This window comes from Pseudopipra pipra, chromosome 6, assembly GCF_036250125.1.
Source record: "Pseudopipra pipra isolate bDixPip1 chromosome 6, bDixPip1.hap1, whole genome shotgun sequence".
Taxonomy (NCBI): domain Eukaryota; kingdom Metazoa; phylum Chordata; class Aves; order Passeriformes; family Pipridae; genus Pseudopipra; species Pseudopipra pipra.
In genome coordinates this window covers 35551993-35566451 of record NC_087554.1, presented here as the reverse complement: position 1 = coordinate 35566451, position 14459 = coordinate 35551993, and the positions used below count along the sequence as shown (strand labels likewise).

Here is a 14459-nt window from a genome sequence, read left to right as displayed (position 1 = left end):
GCTCTAATTAAACAATTTTTCAGTTAGAGTTCTCTGCGGAAATATTTTGGAAGATCTGGCCATCAGTCTTGTAAAGGGTAATGGATTTTTTTTTTAGTACGCACATATCTAAGGTTAGATTTTACAGTTATTAGGCAACTAGTTATACTGATCAGCTGCCACAAAGATTTTCATAACATGGCTATGTTGTTTAGATACTTCTGAAAATCAGCAGCTTTAGTACCAAATCACTTCAGAAGCAGGTTTTGTAATTAATAACTTTAGATTCTGAAAATTTCATCATAACTATGTCACACAATGCATACCTGAAACATTGGCCTGTAAAGCAGTGGAATATTTGTCTGAGAAAATCTGACACTATTACAGAGAAGGTAGAATCCAATAGCATTGCCAAATTGTATTCTGGGCAGCATCAAAAGAAGAGTGGCCAGCAGGCTGAGAGAGGTGATTGTATCCCCGGTCCTCTGTGGTGAGATCCTACTTTTAGTACTGCTCTGGAGTCCCCAACACAGGAGGATAGGGACATGTTGGAGCAAGTGACACAGATGAGTGTCACTAAGTTGATCAGAAGGATGGAGCAGCTCTCCTGTGAGGAAAGGCTGAGAGAACTGGGATTGTTCAGCCTGGAAAAGGGAAAGCTTCAGGGTGACCTAATTGTGGTCTTCTGTGACATGAGAGGAGCCTAAGGGAAAGATAGAGAGAGACTTGTTACAAGGGCATGTAGCAACAAGACAAGGGGGAGTGACTTCAAACTGAAAGTAGGTCTAGATTAGATATTAGGAAGAAATTATTTACTGTGAGGCTGATGAAGCACTTGAACAGGTTGCTCAGAGAAGTTGTGGATGCCCTATCCCTGGAGGTATTCAAGGCCAGGTTGAATGGGGCTCTGAGCAGAAGGATTTTTAACTAGATGATTGTTAAGGCACCTTCCAAGCCAAACCATTCTATGATTCTATGATTCAAATAACAGTTTTATTTTTCAAATCTATAGTAAGTGTGGATTTTTCAGGAGGCTTTCTGTATGGATAACATTGAAAAGTTTAGAAATCTCACAAAATATTCAACTCTCGCTGAAGACAAAGTAGCTTTTAATGATATATTAAACAATTTGACTGTATTTTTTCATATTTTTTTATATTGCACATGAAATTCTCACTTTCCTTCTTATCAAATCTGGTAGTTTTTGATTTATGCCATTTCTGTCTGCTCTGCAAACATAGAGCAGCTAAAAATAAGGCTTATAATAGAAGAGGTTGCAGCTTTCACATTGAGCAAAACCAAAACTAAGGCTTACTGATCATAACACTAGAATAAATAGGGTGGGAAGGTGAAATTTATCACAAATATTTATCTACAAATGGCTACTATGTACAAAAGCATGAGTGGTTCATTCAAAAACAGAGTAGTGAGTACTTTAGAAGGCTCTTTTTCCTTTAAGGACACAAATTATATATCCTAAAGGATGTCTTCATGGTCTACTGAACCACTATGTATTTCAGCTATTAAAAGGAATATTTTATGTATTTATTTGACAAAGCAAAACAGACAGCAGGAAGCCATTCCAGGCTGTATTCATTCATATGCCATCTTATATGGCCTTTATCCAGTAGACTGCAATGGCTCTTTAGAAACTGTTTTGGTTAGTCAGGGTGTTATGCATTTAAGATAATGCCCCTTAAAAAACCTCTGTGTTAATATTCTAAGGGGAATTTACTGCAGCTGTAGCTTACTTTAAATTGCTTTTTATATACCATATGCAGTGTTGTATGCAGGTAGTTCAAATTTAATTCTTGTCCTAGAGGCTGTGTTTTTGACAAATTAAATCTTTGGAACTTAAAATCACGTTTTACGTATCTTTAATGTCTTCAATTTGCCTAATATAACTCAAGAACAGTTCAGTTTGAAATCAGTAGAATGTCTTTTGACAATGGATCTATTCCAGTTGCACCTCTTGTCACAAAAAGAAGGATTATTACGTGTAAGTTAATTTTACAGCAGAAATGGTACAGAATAGTGTGCTCAAACTAGTTCCACTGCACTTAAAATCTGTTTGGATATTTTATGTAGCATTATTATGTCTTCTCTCATGAATATTATATATACTTGACAAATCAGTGAGTAAGACTAAGGTGAAATCTGCATATTTACATGGATGGAAAATATTAAATCCATTCCCAGGAATGCCTGAAAGCAGTCAAGTTTCTACATTTGTTGAATATGCGTTGCTAGTTCTTCTTGTTGGAGATCAATTGTCTAGGGATGTTCTCTTATCTTTACTGTTTTTTTAAAGAAATAAACAGCAAAATTTAGCATGCTGGGAAAAAAACCCATAGCATCTTCCTATTCATATATTATCCATGGGATAATATACCTTGTTGTTTCTCTTTCAATTCTGTTTCCAATGATCTTTTGCAACTTAAATAAATGTACTTCTACATATGCATAAATATCCCTTTTAATTTGGTAAAATAGTCTCCCTCGTGGCAAATCTTACTAAAATATTTTGAAACAAACAGCATTCCTCTTTAAAATAGGTTTTTAATCAAAACAATTCAAAACTAGAAAAATTGACAGACTCTTAATGATGCGGTTGTGAATAGCAATATTTTTAATGCAAGAAGATACAGAATATATATTAAGCTTTTTTTTATAATGAAATTCCATTTCAAGCTGAACAGAGTGATCATCTAAATAAATGTCACTGCGAGCATTTTACTCTCCTAAAGCACTACACAATGAAAGGGGCCAGCCTTTGATTACATTAATGTCCAAGGCAAAACACCCACAAACTAAAAAAAAAAATCATAACATTAAAGCAAGGGAAAAAAGCTTTGTGCTAGGCTTGTTTGGGGTTGGTTGTTTTTTTGGGTTATTTTGAGGGAGGCAGTGGTGATGTCAGTGTAGTTGCATAATTTTCCATTCCCCCTATTCTTCTTTTGTTCCAGACTATTCCAGATCCTACTCTGAGAGGGTGTTTTTTCCTTCCTCAAGTGCAAAACTAAAGCTTTGAGCACTCAGTTGCTATGGAAACAAAAAAGACAGAAATAGTTTATGTATTTCAAAAGCTGTCAGCCTATATGCTGTGGATTTTGATAACTAAACCTAAACATGAACCATCTTTTTTAAAAACTATTGTGACATTTATTACTGTGCATGACTGTTGCTAGGGAAAATAAGGCACCCATTTTGTTTAACTCTTTGCCGGTCAGTTTTATAAATAGTTGGGTTTTCAAAATTAATTTTTTGTTCTTAATCAGTGTTTAGCAAACCAAAATGGAAATAAACATACAGTGAGCTGGCAAACATGGCAGTTTTCTTCATGGTTAAAGTAAAACAAATTGCAGCACAGCCATTCAAAGACAGACATAGTGATGAAAGACATCTTTTAATACCTACAAATATATGCTTGGCTATCTAAGAAAATTTGAAGCAGAATGAAGAAATGCTGTCTTTTCTGCAAGATACAGTAACAAAATAATTCCTATGTGCGTTTCTAAGCCCTAATGGTAGAGTTGCTCCTACACAAAATCTGGATGTTTTCTGAACTGAAAGAGTCTTCTTTGAGTATTCAGTTTTACTAGACATTAACAGTGTCTATTCTTCTGCTGTTCCTCAGGAAATTCTGATGGTCCCAAAGTTAAGGTTCCCATAATAAAGTCTTTTTATCAGAATGTAATGGTCCAGTTAAATGAACTAAGACCATTACACAACAATACCAACTTTCTTCATAGTACACCATGATGAAGGCCTGTAGCCAGGACAAAATTCATCTTCCCAGAATGCATCACAAATGAGCTCAGTTTGGAAAACAGCTTAAAAGATTATCACTCATAAAAGATTTTTTTTTCTACAAGGAGAAGATGAGACTAAAATTGTGTCAGAATATTTTCTAATTTGTTGCTTTTGCACATAACCTTTAGTTTTCTGTTTTACACCCACAGATTGTGATACTGCAAACAAACCTGTGATTCTAAAGATAATGATAGAAGCTATTCATAGTGATAGTTTTTCTTCAAAATCAAATATGGACTCATTGCAGACATGCTCCCTTGCACCCATGAAAATGGGTGTTTCACAATATGAGCAGAGATACCAGAACAGTTTATGATACAATTTCACCCACTTTACCATTTAGAAGGAAAACAGAGATATAGAGATGATTAAACAGAAAAAATTTTAGTTTTCCTAGTAGTGAGATTTAAAAATATCTATTTACTTAACTGATTTCTCAAATATAAATCTTTTCAGTCCTGAAAAATCATTCTGATCATATATAAAAATGTTTATCGTGAGCCATTCCACAATAGCCTAAAGAATTCTGTAGTCTAAATCATGTAGATATCATTGACAGACTAAATAATTTTTTAAGACATTTCATTTTAAGGACACAAATTTCATACAAAACTTAGTGCTGAACATCTTGTTTGTGAAGGTGGTAGAACACCACCCTAGCAATGTGGTTATTATAATGAGCACCACTAGGGTTGCTATATCTTTTTTTGAATGCTGTTAGGACAGGATAGAAAAATTTTCTGATTGAGGAAAATTGTTGTAACACCATCACACACTAGTTCACTGCATTGCTTTGTAATTAATCTTCAACGCCATCAGTCAGGAGACATGGGCTGAAGTCCTGGTTGTACTGAAATAAATTAGATTAATTGAATTTGATCAACTTAGATAAGACAAGAATCGTATCCGCAAGCTCAGCCATTGGCTCTGTTGCATAATCTTAGGCAAATTAAACTCACTAGCTATTAAACAGGAAAAATAACTACTTTTCTCCACTTCCCCTCACCTTTGCCCAGAGTGAAAGGTACATCTTCAAGGTCATATTTGTTAATAATTTTTTGACCATTGAGCTTTTACATGTAATCACAACCAGAGACTACGAAGGGCTATGAGGCTCTCTGAGGAACGTGGCTTGTTTACGTGCAGTACATGCTATAGGTTTCAGCAGAAATAGGACACAGACTTCAGTATACTTTAAAAAGTTTACAAAAAAAGAAAATTCAAACAAATGATGTTTAGAATTTGAACTCCCAATTAAAATGAAGGAACAAATCTTCAGAACATAGACCATATTCAGATTAAAAGGGTACACAAGGTGAACAGAATGGGAACAAAATCTGTTTATACATGTTAACTGCTCCCTCAATAACCCTGAGTTTTCCCCATGTACTTCAGATCTCAGTCAAGACAGTGTTACAAAAGCTCTGTGAGAATAGAGGATCCTGAAGAAAATGAGGGATGAGGCAGATGAATTCTCTAAATTATTTTTTAAAGACTGAGAGAGCTAATAGCTAGATTAATTTAACAAAACCAAGTGAACAAAGAATTGGAAGTAAACTGTCTCTCAAAATCAGATATATCAGAAAGAGTATCCTTATCACTCTATTCCATTCCTACCAATAATCAGGAGGGAGTGAAAACAAAAACTAATCAGGGCAATGAGGTGTGTTACTCAAGTTCATAACTGGCAGTAAAATTGAAAGGACTATATCTGCTGTGGTGAATAATTTCTACACTGAGGTTCAGAACAGAAAAGTCTCATCATTTTTAACATCTACCTCAAAAAAAAACTAAGCCAAAAGAAGCTACTTAGAAAGTTACATTTGTTCCTTTTATTCCAAGAAACTTGGCTTAAAAAAGCTTGCAGGGAATCTATATTTTGATAGATTTTTCTAAAACAGATAACATGTCTGAACTATAACATAAAAGGAATTTTTAGCATCTGTTTTAATTTTAGAAAAATATAATCATGAGGTATTATATAATGTCACATATATGTGAATATGTACATATGTACATATACACATATAGATTCTTCCTGGAAACTAGGTCCTTGATTTAATGGTAGTTGATTATTAAACACTTTAGAAACACCATATAGAGATTTATAAAATTTAAAAAATAAAAAAAGAAAACAAACAAACAAAACAAACAAACAAAAAATCCAGAAAAAAACCAAATGATAATCCAAATGTAGCCTAATGAGAAAGGTCAGGTAGGCTTGAAATTTGAATTATCAGATAAGATACGTAGCAGGAGCTCCTTACTCACCGCTCAGATAATGATTACCTGATTATTCAAAACTTACCAAATTCCTTCCTTTTTTGCTTTTAATTAAGCGTTTCTTCTCCCTCTATGGTGATTACACAACCAACATATTTATAAAAAGCAGCCATAGCTACTATGAGGCAACAGACCAAATTATTTGAGTCTCCTTCAGTATTAAACAGCTTTAAGATACTTTCCTTGATCATCCCATTGCCATTTATTCCAAGTGCCCTTCTTAAGTGTGAGGAACCATGTATCTACATGACATTCCAGATGATGTTTCACTACATTGAATATTATTTTTGAACACTTTTCTGGAATGCTAGGAGCTAACAAATAAGCTCCATGTCATTCAAAAGTTCACTTTTCCTTTATTAAAAATAAAATCCATTTGAATTTGCCCTAGTGCATTGAGGTCATAATTTATTAATGCTCTCCAAATAGATATTTTTAGAGACAAATTAATATCTATTTTTGGTGCAGATTTGCTTGAAGTTCATTAATGTACAAGAATTAGCATAATTACTTTTACTTATTGATTTCTGAAATTTAACTTATTTTTCCTGAATATATCCTTTCCTTGAATGAGATACACTAGGACTTTAATAAATGTAAACGAAGTGTGAATGAATGTTTTCCTTTTAATCATCTAATTGCATGAAGGAATATGCAAATACTATGACAGCATAGTAAGTGTTTGGCAAAGTTATTGTTTTACAAATCTATAATGCTTTTAGGCTGACTTAATTTCTGCTGCTATTTCAAGTCAATAAGTTCTTGGCTAGAGCCAGCATCTTGACAGTGTGACAATGTAGGCTAAACTCAAAGATTCTGTACTGAATGGCCAGCTAGGCTGAAAAGGCTTCTCAAATAATCCCAAAGGGAGTTCTCAGCAGAAGAAAATACATTTTACATTATTTTTCTCCTTCTATTTACCTTCTACCTACATTTTAAATATAACCTGGCTTGTTTTTTTTTGTGCAGTCTATATAACAAAATCAAATACTAAAGCAATATTTCTCAGATCACTGCTTGAAAACTGAAATAATCATGTAGTGCCAATGACTTTACACAACTGCAATCATCAGTCCTAATTGTAGTGCCTACAGGTACAATATCTGGTTTACTGGCTCTCAGTGCTAGACATTTAATAAAATCAGGCTTTTAAGTGTATGTAATTGCTTGAGTTACTCCAGGCCAAGACAAAGGTGAACTTGCTTGAACTCAACCTTCAGGCACATATGCCTAAAATATTGTCAAAAATAACCTTGTTTAGGATCTCCTGTACTCACAGGTAGCAGTAAGCCCGTCCTATTTAATCTGGAAGACTTATCCATAAATCCAAAATTATCTCAAAAGGCTGGTGCAGACTATATGAAAGGATATTCAGCTATGAGCAGTGTCCAGCTGTAGAGAGAATGTAGTTTTGTAACTTTTGACCAGAAAATTAATTTAGACAGTTCTAATACAGTTAATTGGATGTATCAAAAAAATCTTTGAGCTGAACTCTTGTCAGTCTTTCATACCTAAATATGTTTGAGCTTCACAAATTGATTCACAGTATGTATGCATACATTTAGAGAGCAACCCTGAAGAGAAAGACTTGGGGGTGTTGGTGAATGAAAAGCTGCACATGAGCTGGCAATGTGCAATTGCAGCCCAAAAAGTCAGCCATATCCTTGGCTGCATCAAAGGCAGTGTAGCCAGCTGGTTGTGGGAGGTGAGTCTCTCCCTCTGCTCAGTTCTCATGAGACTTCACCTGAAGTACTGCCTGCAGCTTTGAGGTCTCCAACATAAGGACATGGACATGCTGGACCAAATCCAGAGGAGGACCACAATGATGATCTGAGGGTTGGAGTACCTCTGCTATGGAGACAGGCTTAGAGAGTTAGGGTTATTCAGTCTGGAGAAGAAAAAGCTTCAGAGAGACCTCATAGCAGCCTTTCAGTACTTAAAGGGGGCTACAAAAGAGATGGAGAGGGACTTTTCACAGAGGTAATGTAGGACAAGAGGGAAAGGCCTTAAACTGAAGGAGGGTAGATTTAGATTAGATGTTAGGAAAAAATTCTTTACTATGAGGGTGGTGAGACAGTGGAAATCAGGTTGCCCAGAGAAGTTGTGGAAGCTCCATTGTCCTAGTTGCAGGGGTCGGGACCAGTTTATCACTATGTGGGTATAACCAAAACTATGTAATCTACACCCTCTGTGTCATTTCTGATGGACTGTTCATAATGGATCATGTGCAGCAGCTGCCCAGGGCACACCTGACACGGAAGGCTACAAGTTGAGTGTTAAAGAACTCTGCAAGGAGTATTTCTTTGTTTCACATCAATGACTCAGCTGTGATAACTCCCCTCCTGAGAGGCATTAGCACCTTCACACCCAGCCTGAGGGGTTATCTCTGCAATGGGCCATACTGGACCGGCATAACAGGCAAATGCAATGACCTAGACCATCAGAGATTCAAAAAATATCCCATGACTCATGGAGTTAAATCACCCATTGTGAAACTCTCGGCCCTCGGGGAGATACTTGACATTCCCACCTGAATCTGAGCATATATAATCTTGGGGTTTTGGGACTTCTGGTACCACTCATTGGATCCAGAGGAGGACCAGAACTTCAACAGGACTGGGACTGCCACTCTTGACAAGACTGCAATCATTACTTCAACAGAACTGTGGCCATCATCTGCACCAACAGGTTTCCTTTTCCTTTTACTTTGCACCCCAGCTGGCCATGTGGTGCTCAGCACAGGAGTCAATTAACACTGTTCTGTTCTTGTCCTAGGGTGCTGGATTAAATATCTGTCTTTGGGGGTTAAAAATCTGTCTTTGGGGGTTAAAACCAGTTTTCTCTTATTGTATTTATTATAATCTTTTTGTTTTAGTAAATTGAAACTCTGGCTTGTAATCTCTCGAGTTGTGTTCATTTCTCCCACCAGTCTACCTTTAAATCAGCACACCCATCTGTGAAAGTGTTCAAGGCCAGGTTGGGGTTTTGAGCAACCTTGTATTGTGGAAGGTGACCCTGGTCATGGTAGGAGGCTTGGAATTGGATGATCATTAAGGTCCCCTACAACCCAAACCATTCAGTGATTCAGACACTGAGATGCCATGATGGTCGGAGACCTTGAGCAGCACTGTGTTCAGGAAATACAAAATTTTTAGTATGGTAACTTCGTTTTTAAATTCCATTTACAGGTTTTACAAGCTGCTGCTTCTTCTTTTGGTCATTTTAAATTTTTACAGTTTTTATTTGAAGTAACAATATTCGCTTGCACCACAGTACAGGTACTGTAAGAACTAGATAAACAATTTCTATCACACCAGCTATTTCCACAAAACTTGTAAATATTATTGCAATATAGATAAAAGGACAGCATCTTGTACAAGATTTGGATAAAAGGTTTTGGGTAAAAGACTGATTTTCATATTTTGAGGAGCACTGTCTTACATTCTTCATGAAAAAAAAAAACATTTTGGACTCAAAAACCTGTTGGGAAGTGACAGAAATACTTTAGAAACAATAAAGTTTAATCTCATTAGCTCAGACCTCTGAAGATGTATGGATTCTGTTTTTAACATGTCAAAATGCAGTTTGACCACTATTTTTGCTGCAAACGTGTACAGAGCTGCAGACTTCTGTGCCTCTAATGGAATTAATGGGATTCTAAAGCAACTAAACAGGATTAGAAGATAATATTTGAGAGAAAAAAATAGTCTCAAATTCATGAGGGTTTTTTTCTTGGTTTTGGTTCCAAGCAAAATGAGGATTGCAGATATTCACTAAATTAATTCTCTTTATATTAGGGTTTAATTAATCCAGAATGATCGTTGAGTCCACTTTCTTAATGTTCCATTGCAAATCATCTTCAAAGCTTCAGTTAGCTTGAATTTAGAGTCATTTATGCACTGCAAAAATGAAAACATTAATCCAGAATTATCACTATAGAAAAAATGTAATTCTATTACATTTCAGGCCAAAAGCCTCTCTGTGCAAAATTTTAAAAATTGAAAGGTAATTTTTAAATCAATCCTTCTAAGTATGAAATAACACCATATTTTACTTTCACAGAAAAAATATACTATAAATTATGCAGAATTTTATTAGTAATTAATATGCTGATTTTGGTTACTTCTGACTTATTAAGAGGTATATTCATCTTGTAGTCTTTGTCCATTTTTTTCATGTTTAATTATCCAAAACAACAATAATAATTGCAATCATGTTTGTGTTTTGTCCAAACAATGACCTGCAGATGATCTTGGTTTCCTTTGAATTTCTTTGTAATTCAACAGCTGAATTGTTTAGAAGAAAATTTTCCTGAATGAGGATTATTTAAAAATTGCTTGGAATGTATTATTCATGTTGTGAAGTTCACAAACTGAATTATATCATAGTGTTTGTGTATCTTGAGCATATGATTCACTTCAGAATGGAGAAAAATGAATGAAAAGAAGGGATGCCCTTTCTCAAGAAATATTCAAACAAACATGCATACTATTTTTTATGAAGTCTGTGAAGTTCTGACCCTCTGCAAAAATTTTATATATCACCAGTGTTCTCTCAAACAGTAAATATTCTGGTTCAGGATTAGAGTCAAACCAAATTCTCCCATATTTAAGGATAATTCTATTATTTACTGAGATTTTCTTTCCTGTAATAAAGGTCTGACATTTTAACCCCTCCCTGCAAACCTTGAGTATTTCTGCTGCTCTTACAACTTTAACATGAAATGTTATATTGTGCTATTTTGTTTTATCTTTAAAAAATATATATCTCTAGTGCAAGGCTATCCATTGTATCAGCTACAGTTTTCACCTCTCTGTTCCACTCCTTTCCTCTGAAAATGTTCTTTCAGTATGTACAACAGCACCTCCTTGAACAGCTACTACACAGTAATTATTATACAATTATTAAACATTAATAAACACCATATTTGGCAGGAAGTTTTTGAAAAGTCCTGGTTGATAAAGGCCTATAGACAGTCTTTTTGGGTTCATAAAAAAGGGCAAATAAATATTTAGAAATTGATACTGAGCCTTGGCCTGATGGAGCTGTACACATGGAAGTAATTCTGCCTTCCGCTACAAAAGTCTTCTGAAGACAACTAGTTCCCGGGGAGAAGTGTGAGTTAATGAATTTATGAATTAAAAGGGATTTTCTTTATGGAAAAGTACCTGCAGAACCAACTGGACAACACACTGAAAACAGGCCAGCACTCCAGTTTTTAAAAAAAGACTTTTATTTAACAGTTGTTCAAGGTAACAAGGAATGATTTTGATTTATTTGTAGATAAAGAAGAAGAACCACTTAATAGGCACAGGATATGCACAAAATATACTTGTCTAAAATCAAATCAGATCTATAAATCCAATTATTATTGTTACTGGGGACCATCTTTATCAGTCAGTAATATTACTGTAGTTGGAAGAATTGAAAGAAATCCCAAATAGTTGTCTTAATGTATTCTGCCTCTATCAATGTGAATTAACAAGGTTAATAATAAACCAAGGGGTTTCATGTGTTGCACAAATAAATTTTCTGTCCTTTACTGATCAAGACACAGACAAAGTAGGTAACAAAATATGAACTTAGAGCACACTGTTTCCTCCTTGAGTATATTTCTGCAGGAAAAGTGTTTCAGCATTATGTCTCTGTACAGAATGCATGACAGTCAGAGAGTGAAATTTTCTGTCAAAGATCTCTTCTATTGAACCTAAAAAGTAGCAGTAAACAAGCACCAGTTTGTATTAGAAGGATAGAACAAAATTTCATTACAAAACAAGCCACTGCAGTTGCTGGAGATTAATGGGGTGCTTTTCCCCTGGCTTGATGTGTCTTGTAAAATATATATCTCTGCATGCTTATTAAGGACTATACGCACACAGAGAGTGCATTGCACTGCTTAAGCTTGCTCATCACCGCCTTGCTGAAGAGACCTATGATATTATGGTATTTTAGGAGCAAATCCATGGCCATTTAAGTCGCTGTCAAGATTTTAAAATGTGATTCAACAAAAGCAGTTAAATATCTTGCCAAAAATGCAAGATAGAACATCCTGTACTACTTCTTTCCATGCTCAGGAGAGTCCTGGAAAAGGAAGATGCTTTCCATCATAGTGTGTGAAACTAACACCTTTAAGTAAATGAAAAATAAGTACTTTTTAATATAATGTGTTCAAAATGATTCCTAGTGAAATGAAGTATTATTTACCCTAATTAAATTTCTAGTGATATTTCTCTTTTAAAACTGATTTAAGATATTCTATATTACATGCATTCTTCATGCATGTAATAGTTCTGCTTCCCCTATTTTTATCATGTTCTATTTCTATACATAGGAGGAATTAAAGTTATTTCATTCTTATTAAACTTTCTCATATAGCTTACACACAGGGTCAGATTCCAAGGTCAGATGCACATTTTTGTTTTTACCCTTTTCTTCAATGTAGATCCGTGCAACAGACACAAGAACATGTTGGTGAGAGGGCTTATGCTTGCCAGGTGCCAGGATCAGCTTTTTTTCAATCATATTCTTGTCTAATAGACAAGCTGTAGCTCAATCTCAAAGCATTTGTAGTGAATTTAGAATAGCAGATCCAAGCTGGTAGCATACAGCAGAGCAGAATGCAAAGCAGTAGCAGAGCATATTCATGGATTACTTTGTTCATTTTCAGTACTGCTTGTTTCTTTGTCTAGACTGTAAGAAAGTAGATTTGGAAGCATTTAAGGATCCCACGTGTACTAGAGCTCTCTCATATTAGTTGCTGTACAATCAGATAAGTCCTTTTGGCTGACTGTATTTGCTGGTAGACACTGTGTAGTAAACACAGGGAAGTATAAAGAAGCCTCTGAGAAAAACAAAAACAAACTAAAACAAAACCCCTAAACAATTAGCATTTTATTTTTTGTCTCTAATGACTTCCTTACTTTCAGTCATATAACAAACAGAGATCAAACATTTTACAAAGATTTTCAAAGAAATTTAAAGCATCGTAAAAAGTTGTTTTGTAGAAGAATAATAGTTGCTCAGAACTAAAAATAAATAATAAAATACAGGTTCAGCCTTAAAAACTTCCAGGTCATCAAATGCTCTTAAATTTTGATTAAAATATTATATGTTGAAAGCTTAATATCATTCATGATTTTATTTTATAGATGGTGGCTCATATATACTTCCAAATAAACCTCATGATAAAAACTGTTATGACAGACATTCATAAAGTAGAAATATGAATTTACTCTTATTAAGCACTGTACGCTATTCTATTAGTATTTTACGAGTAGAATCTCAACATATATAAATAATAGTTAATTCACAGCAGACTTGTTTAAATGGGAATTAATATTACTGCAATGTTTTGTAAGTGATTGTATCAGAGAAGAAAAGGAACAGGTGACTAGACTAATGTCACTAAGCACTGGAAGCAAGAACGTGATGAGGATATAGGACATAAAAGTCACAACATTCTCTGACCACATTATTTTATTGCCTTCCATGGAGAATGTGTGCTGCTCTGAAACGCACAAGCACCTTCTGTAGCTTCCAAGAATGCATAGCAGCACTCTGATTACAATCAAAATATTTTTTTGTTAGGTACCTGTTGGTAGCATTCCCCAGAACCAGAATGTCACAGATAAAATACTTATCACAGATGTTGAAAGATAATACAAAACTCCTGCTTTTCTTGACAGAACCAATTAGGCTCAGTACACAATCCCTTGACTCTGAAGACAAAAAGGAAATAATAGCTAGATTTTCTGTAATATCTTCAGGAAGTTTTAAATAATCAGTGCATTTTACCTGTCTTGATCCTGTTAAATGTGAATGTCCAGAAGGGCTAGTGTCCTCAGCAGACATTGAAATTTAAACTGTCTTTGTTTGCTACATGATTATGTCTATTTGTGGTGAAATGCCACCATTCTGCTTGGCCTGGTTTCCAAACGTGTCCCAACAGCTTCAGCTTTCAGCTGTGTTTAGTAAGGTATATTTTCACAGGATCAAACATAAGATAACGTCCAGGATGCAGTGTCCAAAGACTCAAGTCTTATGTATGTTTCTGTGTTACAGTTCATATGCACCACAGAATAAAAACCAAAAATGAAAGCTTTACTTGCACTTACTATTTTTGAAGTGAAAATATCTTAAAGCTGAATTAGTAGTGTTGTATCAGTTTAAACATATGGTTATAGCTTTAGGATTGACAGCTATTTAAAAATTCCTGTTTGAGAATCCTGTCATCAGCAAACACCCTAAATGTACATAGAGCACTGGCCTTTGGCTACTTCTGTCCATCTGTTGAGTTCACACTGTGCCAAGTCATAAGTGAAGATGTCTCCCCTGGGCTTAGGAGTTAGGCTGTGATTGGGATAGACAAGCAATAAACACAGCAC

General features: G+C 35.0%; 1 long non-coding RNA gene across 3 annotated transcripts in view; it reads right to left on the bottom strand.

Moving 5' to 3' along the window:
* The window catches only part of LOC135415956 (uncharacterized), a 153267-nt gene that overhangs the window by 26473 nt on the left and 112335 nt on the right, over positions 1 to 14459 (bottom strand). For all 3 annotated transcript variants that reach the window (XR_010431363.1, XR_010431361.1, XR_010431362.1), the window contains exon 5: positions 306 to 682. This is a non-coding gene — a long non-coding RNA (uncharacterized LOC135415956). The remainder of the gene's footprint in view (positions 1 to 305; positions 683 to 14459) is intronic.